Source organism: Magnolia sinica, chromosome 10 (genome assembly GCF_029962835.1).
Source record: "Magnolia sinica isolate HGM2019 chromosome 10, MsV1, whole genome shotgun sequence".
NCBI lineage: Eukaryota > Viridiplantae > Streptophyta > Magnoliopsida > Magnoliales > Magnoliaceae > Magnolia > Magnolia sinica.
In genome coordinates this window covers 5,366,831-5,380,838 of record NC_080582.1, presented here as the reverse complement: position 1 = coordinate 5,380,838, position 14,008 = coordinate 5,366,831, and the positions used below count along the sequence as shown (strand labels likewise).

Sequence of the window (14,008 nt, the reverse complement as noted above, 5' to 3'; positions counted from 1 at the left end):
GTGGGACCACACCTATCATATATACTCTATATGCTATATAATAACAGACCAGATGCACCCTCAACCCCCTACCACATGCAAATCAAAGTTAGACCTTACTCTTCCTAATATCACCAATCCAAGCCTATCCAAAGCTAGAAGACCCCGATTCAATGCCAGGATCCCCCTGTTAGAAAGAAAGGTCATGTTGGAATATCCATTGCTACCATTTGGGCAAGGCCATCTACCACTACATTACCTTCCCGCGGGACATGGGAGAATTTGATATTCAAAGTGTAGCACAACCTCTTAACTTCACCAATCCTGACCTGAGAGCTGCTTCCACAATAACTCTGGAATTCATTTCAACAATAATATTAGAAAAGCCTCTTCCCCGACAAAGTTGGATGTCATCTACTATCACTTGTTCTTCTGTTATGGTGTCGTAAACCTGGTTGTTGTACTTGTGCAAAGCAAAAAGGACTTTCCTTTGGTGATTTCTACACACCCCTTCCCCTCTGCCTTCACCTAGGTTCTCTCTAGAGGAACCATCAATATTAAGTTTTAACCAATTAACATCCGGCTTGAACCATTTCACAATTTGAAGGCTTTCTTCATCTCTGTTTAAATAACAAGAAACTCCTAGGGAATGTAATGAGATTGATTTAGATAAGGATAGCCTTCCTTTACCTAGAATATGATTACTTGTTTCGGTCAACCATTTTTTTTTTTTTTTTTTTTACCTTAGCAACTGCTGGCTCCACCTTCTTATCTTCAAACTTGGCAGGAGCTAGGCCTCTAAAGCTCAAAAATTTAGAAGAGGAAGGGGCCCTAAACACCCATAATTTAATTCTTTAGGAGATAAAATACCAATGTTGGAAATAAAAATAAAAATAAAAATCTTATACACAGTGGAGGATAGAGGAAAATGATAATGAGATAATCAAATCTATCGGGTTCAAGACTCGACTTAAATAGTCAATTTCTGCAGATATATTTGTTGCCCTTTTTCTGGTAGTTGTAGCAAGTGTAAACGAAGGAAAACTACAAATTGTCTTTAGGATACAATGAACTCTCAATCCAAATTTCAACACAAAAGTTTGCATATTTAAGTGTTGAATATATCTCTAGTTTTGACATTGATATGCCTTTAAGACGTTTAGAAAAAACATGGCGAAAGGTCATATTTGATAGTATTGCATAGAAGATGATTTTATGATCTAGAGAATGAAGAGTATATCTTCTGGATTATAGTATCCATGATTTATATCAATTGAATGGTAATGGAGTTCTTCAAAAAGAGATGCTCATGTGTCTCTTCAAGACATCCATACCCATTCACAGCAAATAATTTTCTTTTATGAAGGGACATAACCCTTTGTTCAATGGTAGTTATTTTTGTACCTTTTCAAACAGAAACAGTTATCCAATAGTATAAAACTGTAGCCACATGTCCTAATAATCTTAATTCTTGCCATGAGTGACACTTGGCATAGGTGCCACATGGACAACCATGTAACAGTCACTCTAAATCAACACTAAGGTTAAAATACTTCATGGTAGACCCTATTTCAATTCAAGTTGCACCATGGCTCAAAAAGGTTTGCATCAGTGCAAAAAATACTAAAGGCTCTTTTAGCTCTATGGGCACGTGCGAAGTGCAAAGTGTGCCTAATAAAGCGCCCAATCAGACCATGCTGCGCGAGCACCGTCCTTCAGGAGATTTGAACTCTGATTACATAAGAAAAAACCCGATTACAAAAGCAAAAATAACTTCTCTTACCAATTATTTTTAATAAAACCTTTGTCTATATCATCAAAAGGGGATAGCACCAGGCTGTACAACTCTAATACTAAATATAGGCTAGGCCATCAACTCAAAAGGGGCCCGCCTATCATGTAGGACTAGGAAAAGAAAGACAAATAATAGAATGGGGATTAGACCACACGAAGGTAGCCCAACCCAACCTTGTCCAAAAACTTCTCTTACCATTTGACTCTATACTCTATTTATAAAAAGTTTTTATTAATCAATATATTTATTTACTTACTTAAAAATATTATTTTTATAAATTATTTTTTATTATTAAAACACAACCTATACCATGTGCGTATTAAAAATCATGCTTAAGAAAATCCGCACCTATGATGATGCAAGGAGACTCTTGCAAACCATGTGATCCAGGTCCTCTACATCAGTAGCTTTTCAGTTTACAGGCCAAAAGGCAGGGGACTTGGGAGAAAATTTCCTTTTAATTACCCAATGGTGGGAGCACATCACCATCTGGTGTAGACCCGACCACATATGACAGTTCCTGGGGCTTCATCCACGCCATGCAACATATGGGCACACGTGTTATCTCACCCATCCCTTTGTCGGGATAATCAAAGCAATGCAACATGCATGTGTCACGAACGTGCCACCCAGCCCTTGTTTAAGTGGCAGGTTTGGCACGTGTGAGTCACTTGAATGCAAAGTTAATGCGCTTGGCAACACCTGACTCGACTAAGTTGATTACTCGACTTGAGTCGTCGGGGGTGAATCGGCCCAACTCACCTTGTCAGGGGCGACTTGGGCTGTCAAACTGGATTGGGTCTGATGAGTCTGAGTTGACTCAGATGAGTTGTAGGCGACTCAACCGAGTCTTAAAAACCATTTGAATGAGCAATTTAAAGACGTTTGATGGTCAGCATATCTTACATTTCATTCGTTTCACTGAAGCTTTATTATTATTATTTTGCCTTCAGGACCTGCATTGCGTGACTTGCGTCATCGAGCCCGGGGTGAAAGAGTACTTTCCCGGATTCCCAGTCCCGTTGGGAATGACCTTCGCAATCAAGGTCCAGTCAAAGGACTCTAGGAATTATATGGTATTATACTACTACATGGCTTGTAATACTAAAAGAACAAATACATAATAAGTACCATTCCTTGGCATGGCCTATAGGTGATATGGTGTATGCTTCTAAGACAATTGAAAAAGATTGGAATAAGAAGGAAGAGGCAAAGGAAGCTTATCAGTTCATATAGGTGGGCCCATGTGACGGGTTCACTTTGTATGACCCATTCTCTCTCTCTCTCTCTCTCTCTCTCTCTCTCAAGTATTTTAATACATAAGATGTGGCTCATTAGATGGTTAATATTAGAAATTTTGAAATAGTTTTATGCGCAAGATTTTCCCAGTTCGTGTGCCATCACTGATCAATAAAGTTAATTGTTTGAATCACTAGGCATTAGATGACAGAGATATGATCATGAAGTAGGCCCTACAAATGTAATTGTACACAGGATATTAAAGGGATTACATACACTTGGACACTTCCATACGTATGGTATAAAGTTGGGAATGAGAATATCCCAGGTTCCCAACGATCGAGTTTCTAGTGAAAACTCCATAAAGAAATCCCCACACATAACTAATTGTCTAACTCCCTCGTTTTCTCTCGAATCTTATAACCGAATTACATTGGTGTGCAAAATGCTAGCAAGAGACCCGCACACATTTTATATTTGGTATGTACTTAATCATGGTAGACATTTGTTTTCATCTCTATGGTGAGCATGGTTCTAAACTCTTCTGGTTCACAGTTTCATCTCGATGGTGAGCATGGTTTTAAGACTCGTCCAAGTTGGGTTTGACTCGGATAACTCGACTCAGTGGGACTCGATCTGGTTCTACACCACAAATCACCCCTAACTTGGCAGAGTAGGGCTGATTCAGCCTAGACTAGGGTGAGATGTGCCTCGACTTAGCGAACAAGTTAAACCAAGTCACCTAGTTGTTTTAACCATGATGGTGAGTCCTAAAAATATAGATGCACAGTTCTGACTAGGGCTCTGCATCGAGCCGAGTCGAGTCGAGGTGGCCAAGCTCGGCTTGACTCTTGCAAGCTATACTCGAGTTCGAGCACAACATTGAAGCTTGGCTTGTTTGCCAAAGCTTTCGAGTCGAGCTAGTAGTTCGAGTCGAGTCGAGTTGAGTTTACCTCGGTAGGGTAAGGGAAAGAAAAAGAGGGAATGGGGATGGGTAGGGACGGGTAGGGTCAGGTAAGGTTTTTTAGTAAAAACTTTTAAGTTTTAACTTCTTTTTTTAAACTTATATATATATAATTAAAATATATTACTCGAGCCGAGTCGAGCTCGAGCTCGAGCTTCGAGTCGAGTCCAGCCGAGTCGAGTTGAAATATACCATGGTTGAACTTGGCTTGAACTCAACTCAAGTTTTAAGAAACAAGCTTGACTTGCCTTGAGTAGGCCTTTCAAGCCGAGTCAATCCAAGCTGAGTCGAGCGAGCTTTTTGAGCTAGCTTGACTCATGTACAGCCCTAGTTCTAACTTCAGCCCATCTCGTTTGAAATGGATTGGCTACTCCCCTGCCACCAGACTATGACTGGTGGTCAGTGCTCCGTGGCCCCACCATGATATATGTGTTTCATCCATGCCGTCCATGTATTTTTCTATATCATTTTATGGTATGAGACAAAAAATGAGGTATATCCCAATCTCAAGTGTACTTGCAGGAAACAGTGTTGAATGTATGTCGACCATTAAAAACTTTTTGGGGGCCATAAAAGTTTTGGATCAAGCTGATATTTGTTTATTTGCCTTCATCTAGGTCTTTATGACCTGATCAACAGATTGGATGTCATTTGCCTTCATCTAGGTCTTTATGACCTGATCAACAGATTGGATGTCAAATAAAACGTACAGTGGGCCTTAGGAGGAGTTGGATATCCAATCACTATTGTTTTCCTGCTGTGTGTTCCACCTATAATTTATATCCTTCTCATGTTTGGGACAAAGCCCTAAATTGATCTGTAAAAATGGATGAATGGAATGGATGAAACACATACATCATGGTAGAGCCCACAGGGCATCGACCATCACCCACCGGGCTGGTGGAAGGGAAGTAGCCAATCCGTTTCCTCACGTTTAGTTACAGTTGGATGGACACTTTATAGATCACAACCAAATCAATGCTGATTGATGTGGCACTGGTGGATTCGATCAGTTTTTATTTGCTAATCGTGCATCTCATTGTGATCTGTAGCTTATGGCAATTTCGATCTCTATAAAATGGCTTGGATGGACTGTTTCCTTCTTCAAACAGTAACTTCTTGCTGTCATCATGGTGGGGTCAACTGTCTGGAACAATGGTAGCAAAACTCATATATTATTCTCTTCTTAGTGAAGGCCTTTTTATTTTTAAGGGATTGCATTGCGTAGGTGGGGAATGGAGTTCTCGGCAGATAGAGTATCTGCAGGCCCACCTTGATGTGTGTGATGACCCTCTCTATCTCTGCAGGGCCCACCGTGATGTGTGTGATGACCCACTCTCACAAGTTAGGTCCAACCGTTTCTGGACCCTACCTTGATGTTTGTGATAAATTCACAAAGTACATCAGTTTTTCCATGTCATTTTAGGACATGGGACCAAAAATTAAGTAGATTTAAAACTTAAGTGGGCTGCACGATTGGAAACAGTGGTAGGAAAATGCCTACGGTTGAAAGCTCCCTAGGGTCCATCGTGATGTTTATATGGAATCCATACCCCTCAATGCCTACCGTTGAAAGCTCCCTGAAAACATGAATATATTAACCTGATCCAAATATTTTCTTACCCTACGAATGTTTCGTGGACGTTCAATCTTACTGTTTCCTGTTGCACGGCCCACTTCAATTTTGGATCTACTTCACTTTTCGTCCCATGCATTTCGTACAAACATCACGATGCGCCCATCTGAGTAAAGAAGGGTTGGAATGTTGTCTCCTGTGGAGTGGCTCACCTGATATTTGGATTGGAATGAACTGTGGCCAAATAGGAAAACATCGTTAGAATGTACGGAATGGATTTTATACACGCACTAGTATGAGACGTTTAAATTGCACTGTACAGTTACCTCAACTTATTAGCGCTTGAGTATATCTGGCCTTTATATATAAAGGTGAGAGCACACCACCGGGCTTGCCCCCAAAAGCAGGAAAGCGGATTGGCCGGTGGATCACACACTAGCGATATTTCTGGTGTGGGTACGTGTGTGCGAAGACGAGCGCGGACGCGGAAACGGACTGGCTACTCCCCCTTCCACCAGCCAGGTAGCTGGTGGTTGGTATGCTCCACCATGATGTATGGGTTTCATCCATGAAAAAACAAAAATCAAATTGATCCAAAACCATTATGGCCCTCAAAAAGTTTTTAATGGTCAACCTTCATTCAACACTGTTTCCTGTAATGTGGTCTACTTCAGACTCATTTTTGGTGTCATATCATAAATGATCTAGAAAAATAGATATACGGCATGGATGAAAGGCATACATCATGGTGAGGCCCACAGAGCACCGGGCCTATGTATTTATTATATTCACACTGTTTATCTATTTTTAGAGATCATTTTAGAACACGAGCCAAAGAATGAATCATGCCTAAATCTCAATTGGACCACACCACAAATAGCAGAGGGGTTAAAACATCTTTAGTGTCCACCATAATGTCTATTTTCCATCCAATCTGTTCATAAGGTCTCAAAGACTTGGATGAAGAGTAAAAACAAATTTCATATTAATCCAAAACTTCTGTGACCCCCAAAAGGGTTTCAATGGTAGACGCTTAAGCACCCACTTCCTTTTGCAGCGTGGTCCACTTGATATTTAAATTTGTCTTATTTTTCAGCTCAAGCCTTATGACGAGCTCACCAAATGGATGGACAGTTTGGATATAACACATACCTCATACTGGGACCCACAGAACTTACTGACGTCAATACACTAGATAGATAGCTGGTGTGTGGCACATCAGCCAATCGGCTTCCAAAAAAACAGGAGCTCGCCTGGCATATACGCCATGGAATCGCCTGTCATATACTCCATGGAAGCGGATTGGCTGGTGTACCACACACCAGCTAGCTGGTGTAGGTGCTGATGCTCCTCGAGCTCTAAGTTGAACGAATGGTTCAAAGGAGATCAAAGTTACATGGCCCCATAGTGATGTATTTATTATATCCACACCGTTCATCCATTTTTCGAGATCATTTTAGAGCCTATCCAAAAAATAAATCATAACCTGAGATCAACTAGACCACACCACAAATGGCTACGGGGTAATGATTTTCACCGTTAATTTATAGGGCCCACCATAATGTTTATTTTCCATCCAATTTATTCATAAGGTCACAAAGACCTGGATGAATAGGAAAATAAATTTCATATTGATCCAAAACTTCTGTGACCTCTAAAAGGGTTTCAATGGTAGACGTTCAATTCTCCACTTCTTTTTGCAGTGTGGTCCACTTGATAGTTAGATCTGTCTTATTTTTAGTCTCAATCCTTAACACGAGCTCACCAAATGGATGGACGGTTTGGATATTACACATACTTCATGATTAGACCCACAGAACTTGCTGATGTAAATACACTAGCTATATAGCTGGTTGTGCACAACAACAACTGGGACTTTCAAAATCCCCAAAAAGCGCTAGTTGTTATAATAGTGACGTTAATCAAGCGCCGATAAATGGGTATGTCGGGAAAAGTATTGGCGGTGCTAGGTGAGTTTTACAGGCGCTTTTTTGAGCGCCACTCATTGTAGTTTTTCCCGACGCGAATAAGCGCCGGCAAAAGTATTTTCTGAATACTTTTTCTAATGAAAAAGTGCCATAAAATTTCTACACAAGTGCCGCTAAAAGCTTTTGTATAGATTTGAGAGGCCCTAACATGCTAGTAATTTTTTTTTTATTACATATAATTCAATCAAAACCAGTATTTTTAAAATATTTGAAACATAAAAATGATGCCATACAAATAAAACTGAATATTTAACAAAATTTATATTACTAGACAATATATATATATATATATATATATATATATATATATATATATATATATATATATATATAATATTTATTACAATAAATTAAAAATGGTTTTGAATATAAATAAATAAATAAAAACAAATCCATCTGTCAAACAAAGTTCTTGCCCTCTCTTGGACTTTCAAGCTCCTGTTGCTAAGGAAATGTTTGACACTTTCCACAATTCCTGAAGCAGTTAAGCTCTCATCTAGAGGCAGCTTCTCAAGTGCTCCTAGCACTGCACTGATTGATTCTTCCACAGAACTGTCACTTGTGCCACCACTACACTTTTGAGCTTCCTGGAGCCATTGGTTGAGAAACCTATGCCCGTCTAACTGAAAAAAATGATTAAGGCAACCATTCTTCTCTATCGCTGACAAGGTACTTGCTACAATTGACATCCTTGAGGGCCTTTCAATGCACAAACTTGACCATGTTCCCACATCTGAGAGCTTCATTAATGACCTTCAATTAAAAAACATTAAAAATCATACACATCATTGGAAACAGGCTAGAAAGTGAGAAAAATAATAATAAAAAGAACAAGGACAGGTAGAAAAAGCAATAAACAAAAGTGTTAATCTAGCATGTGTTTTGCAACATTCATTAAAAGTAGGCTGATCCACTACAAAGCCTTTTAGCTTGAGTTTGACCTACAATTCTAGGTGTGGGCCCATTTTGATTTGTGTGTGACATCCAATCTAATTAACTACTTTGGACCTCTTCATGTTCTCCTGGGCACTCAAAAGAAACTCAGGTGGCTGTGGTGTGGCCGACCTGATCATTCAATAAGTTAAAATCATCAGGATATGATCCATCCACATTGGGGCCACGTGTACCATCTATCCAATCACTACCATTTAAGAAACCAATATAAAGTCATATATTAATCTATAGCCCTTAATTTAAAAGATTAGAAAGTTACACTTACATGTAGAGTAAACTCCATTTTCTTGTAGTCATCCCAGTTCAAGTACTCTTCTTTTCCTTCAACATTTCTTATACTTTCATGCTCTGACTGTTTCAAAAAAAAAAAAGGGTTTCTTTCATTTTCTCTCTTTTCTTTTTATAAAAAATTTCAAAGAAGGCCATTGAATTTCAACTTTTTTATATGGAGCTTGAAATGGCTAAAAGGGGAGGAGAGAGAAAGATGGTGTCTACCCTCAGTTGTTGCAAAGCAGCTGGTGATTGACCCAAGAAGAGAACTGCCAATGCCATGAGGAGGGAGGTGGTTTCACACCCACCCAACAAAGAATCCAGTACAAAGCTCACCCTTTCATCCTCAGACAGGCTATTTGCTGATAGGAGTATTTCAAGGAAATCACTTTTCTTATTACCAGCAGAGTTCTCTCCCTTTGATCTTCTCTCTTCAACTATAGCTTTCACTGTAGAAGATATTCTTGCTCTAGCCTGCATACACACGCACACAGTCAGTCAAAAGTTCTGGTTAGAAAGTAAAAGGAGCAAATATCTAATTTGAAATGACACCAATGGTGGTAGTTCACTAACAGTCTCAAAATGGTGGTGATCCATGCACCCTACACATGTGATGCATGTATCAGAATCAGGATCTTTCAAATTAAGTGGCACTTTTTGGTATAGACAACAACCTCAATATCAGACTGATCTGATGGTTAGGATCATTTGGGCAGCATCATTTTGGACTCTCAATCAACCATAATATGCCCATGGATTTCCTTACATATATGCCTAGTGTGGATAATTCACCACCCTTCAAAAATGGTGGTAAACTACAACCTTAGTCTTGTCAAATGATAAAGGAAAATGGAAGAGAGATGTTTACAACCCTGTGCCTTTCTTGCAAACACCCCATCTTTCTATTTATTGATAGTAGAGTAGTGCACTATAGGTACTGTAATAGTACCAAAACTAGAAGAAAATGGTGTGTGTGCATCAAAAAGATGGGTGTAAATGACACTTACCTAAGAAAATGGTATCTATGCATGAAAAGGGTCTGAAATATTTCTACTGAAATATGACTGGAAGTACCTGAACAGCTCTTACATATGGAGTGCCTGGAATATATAGTGGAAAGGAGATGAGTCCTTTCATGAAGTGAGGAAATCTTCCAGTATTTTTGAAGTTTGTGGCTCTTCTGGTGTCAACCCAAGAGCTTGTTTTACTATCACATTGAATGTGAACTGAAGAAAGGAACCAAAAAAAAAATCAGTGACTTGAATTTTATTATAATCACATGAGAGTAGAGGAATTGTACATCCACCCCAAAAAGTTGATAGCTCACCCCAATATGAATCATTTGACCACATAAGGTTTTGGAAAATGGGATGTACACACCATGCTTCTGATATATATACAAATATCCTTTTTCTATTTTTGGCATATGAGTGGTACGACTAACTACCATTCTTATACCATAAGCATGAGAAACCAAAACTATGGAAATGAAGAAGAACATAACAGAAATGACAGTAGTCTTTTCAAAAAAAAAAAAAGAAGAAGAAGAAGAAATATGTCTTATCGTACCGCAAATGGGATGTACACACCATCCTCGTTCACATGCATTCCTATATCAAGGAAATACCAAGCTTACTGTCAACCTGTGTTAAACAATCAGCTGAAAGAACCAAAACAATAAAAGATATATGTCTTATCTTACCGCAAAAATTCAAGGAAAAGCCAGGACAAGAAGACAAAATGAAGGGATCATCCAGTGCGAAATCATGTCCTTGTGACAAAGGAAGCAAAGGGTTTACATCTAAGAAACAACAATCTTAAATAAATAAATAAATAAAAAGTGTTGAAGGGTTGAGAATGAAATTTCAACAAAAAGTGTCCATGAATCAGGGATCAGGGTTGTTCGACCACTCTGATTTTGGGGCTGTGACTTAAAAATATCTGCTGAGGTGGAGTCTGGGTAGAAGTCTAGCAGATGAATCCCATCATCAGAGGAAGATCCAACTGCATTTATCTGCACAAGAAGACATAAGACATTACAAGATATTTTTTGCTATAACTGAATCCCATGGTTAATTATTGCTATAGTTCTAAGAAAACCACAAACACATAAGGTCATCGCTTGCTAAGTGTAGCTCTAATCACAATATTCACATACATGCGTAGGTGGCTAACATTGATCATTCATCATTCGCTAAATTAGGATTGTCCGAGAAATGTGTGTGTGCGTGTTTGTGTCTATATATATATATATATATATATATATATATATATATATATATAACAAGAAAGATTCAATAAATGCCAACCCAGCTGCATCACCCACATTGGAAGCAAAAAAAAAGAAAAAAAGAAAAAAAAACTGCATCAGCCTCAAACAGCCACAACACCTGCAGCTTGACAAAGGGAAGACCCAGTAGCCAACGTGGAGATTCACCATAGCAGCCAGATCTTGAAACAGAGACAGCTACTGATGGACTGCAACCAGAATTCGAACCCCATTAATCAGGCTAGAGACAGTCACATCTACCAACCTACTGTGGCTAATGCAATCACTGCACTTGCAGCATGACAGGCATATGGATGTATCAAAACAAACCCTTGGCCACCAAACAGATAACCATTTCTAGGATTCTGAAGAAAAAAAAAAAAACCTTGAATTTGCTCCAATTGATCCCAGATGTGCAACAAACAACCACTAGTCTACTCACCTGCTAGACGCGTAGATGTTGCTTTGGAATGCATGGTTCGAATTTGTGCTGCAAGCCATGTGTACTATAGGAGTGCAGCCACCATCACCACAGTTGTAGATTATGATATTGTTGCCAGGAGTGCAACTTTAAAAATGTGAATTGAATTGCGAACATTCAGTTTTAAAAAATGGAGTGCAACTTTAAAATTTTCAAAGAAAAGCAAAGGTTTCCTTTATTATTATTATTTTTCAGCAAACTTGGCAAATAATCTATATGCAAAAAGTTTCTTGACAGGAGGCAGCTAAGTTCCATGCCAGATACAAATAATCTATATGCAAAAACAGGATTTGGAACAGCTCATTCATAACATGGTCTTCTGCACACATAGCAATCCTTCATCATTATTTGCTACGGACCTTTTTGCAACACACTCAGCACCAGTCTTACCCCATGGGATCTCTTCAGGGTTCCTAAAGATTTCCACAGAATCAAGCAAATTTTAGTGACATGAGATTTCAATTCAAGGCAAGAACATGTAAAATGAAGAAACTACAGAGATATAAGCCACCATCAGATCAGCTGGGCTAAGTCTAGTTGGATCATCCAACTCAACCCATTGATAACTTATAGGGGTAGAACAAGTTGACTAGGGCTCAATCCAAGCCCAACCCATTTACTTAAAATTGTTAAGTCCACATAATTAGCAAAACTATGTATCCCGCAAACAAACAAGACGAATGGATGAGATGAATTCAATCTGCAGTTGATAGCGATTAAACAGGAGAACTAAGCAGCATTTTCAATTGCTTCAATGCATTTCAACACACTCCAAACCACTCAATAAGCTTCAACTCAAACTTGCCCAATTCCACCCAAAGAAAAAGAAAAAAGACTAAAGTGATCAAATATAAGGTGGGATACATATGTATCAGAAAATGAACAGTCATGTTGGATGCAGATATATTGTAATCAGAATGCTCTCCAACCAAAAAAGTAAGAGCCGCTAATAGCTTAACAACCAAAATCCCATTACTTCCCAATCAAGCTACAACCATTTAATCTTAAAACCCTTGCCTCAACAAGTAGACATGAAACAACAAATGTTACTGGATCATATGAATCATCCAATTACTTGAAAAGGTTAGTTATAATAAATTTTCTAGGTCAAACCAATGGGGCATCACTCAATTTTGGTCATCCCATGTGCTAATTACCTGCAACATCCAATAAATATTCAGTAACAAAAGTCAAAATAAACCAAATGCATTAGGACCCCAAAAATCTTCAATCCATCCAAAAGGCAGAGGCATCAAGTAAATCAACCAGCATTATGATCTCATCTTCAAACTCCGGTGAAAAAAAATCAAACTCTTTACTTCAATAATACTTGCATTCTTCAGAGAAGATTTGGGGTTGCTTCTCAGCAATGGAATCTAGCAGTTATATGTCCTTCGCTACCTGCTCATCAACACTGCAGGTGAACATAGATTTTGTATTAAATTGACACTGAAATTGACAAGTTAAAATCAAAGATACAAAAAATTGGGAGTGGGTTGTTCCTGAAAGGCAGACCTGCATAAAATCATTCACCAAAGAAACGAATATTTTACACCACCTTCAAGCAATTGATGAATGGAAAAAAATAAAATAAAAATCCTTCTATGCACTTCAATTATGCCCTGCAAAAGCCAAAACAAGCTTAACTTAACCAAAATAAGTATATTGTGTAGTTCACTACTGCCAAGACACAATCTCAAGATTAGATTGGTTGAACAATCCTAATCTCTGATTCACAGACATTTGTTTGCCAAAATAGGACAGTTGAAGATTTTCCATTTTCACACCAATACTCCCTGGTCAGTCACTAATCTTTGTTTGAATTTCTTTTTCTTTATTTATTTACATCACCATCATCATCATCCTAGCCTCATCCCACCATTTTGGGGTTGGCTGTATGATCATGCTTTGTCAATCATATACCAAACAGAAATTCTCATGATTTCATAGCTAAAGTTTTATGTCTGTGGTCTCCTTGTGTAATCGTGCTCTGGTCCATGGTGCAGGCATAGCGATGTGCTCCATGCCTCCTCACCTATAGCAGGTCCTGAAGAGCCTTAGTCCCCTATAGTTTCTGGCCTGATTGTTTCTCCTCACTGGGGCAAGTGTTTTCAGCATGATGGGAGAATAAAAGAGATGCATGTTTAAACAAAACATGAAAACAAAACCATTAAAAAAAAAAAAAAGACCTACCAAACCATTAAGAAAAACAAACATAAAAATTACACACATTTGTTTCAGGAATTTCGTCAAACATGTGACATGCTTATAGCTCAAATTCTATACAAGCATGCTTTGTGTAAGAAATAAGTGGCCTGTAAAATCCCAAATCCAGTGAAGTAAAAAAATAAATCCATTAGTAATTAAAAGAGAGGAAAAAAACCACCTGACCAGTCTCTTCGGTTTAGGCAGCTGTAGAGTTGGAATGTGAATAAGGTTTTAGAAGATTTCGAGAAATCAACTAAAATCTCTAGGGTTTTGGGAGATTTGGAG

General features: G+C 38.5%; 2 long non-coding RNA genes across 2 annotated transcripts; both read right to left on the bottom strand.

Annotated features, from left to right (window-relative positions):
- Positions 1-8,665: 8,665 nt before the first annotated feature.
- Positions 8,666-10,210, bottom strand: LOC131257831 (uncharacterized). Its single transcript, XR_009177657.1, has 2 exons — positions 9,773-10,210; positions 8,666-9,239 (listed from the first exon to the last, which is right to left on the bottom strand). It is a non-coding gene; the product is annotated as an uncharacterized LOC131257831 (long non-coding RNA).
- A 2,333-nt stretch (positions 10,211-12,543) lies between these two features.
- Positions 12,544-13,642, bottom strand: LOC131257830 (uncharacterized). Its single transcript, XR_009177656.1, has 2 exons — positions 13,031-13,642; positions 12,544-12,929 (listed from the first exon to the last, which is right to left on the bottom strand). It is a non-coding gene; the product is annotated as an uncharacterized LOC131257830 (long non-coding RNA).
- Between the last annotated feature and the right edge of the window lie 366 nt (positions 13,643-14,008).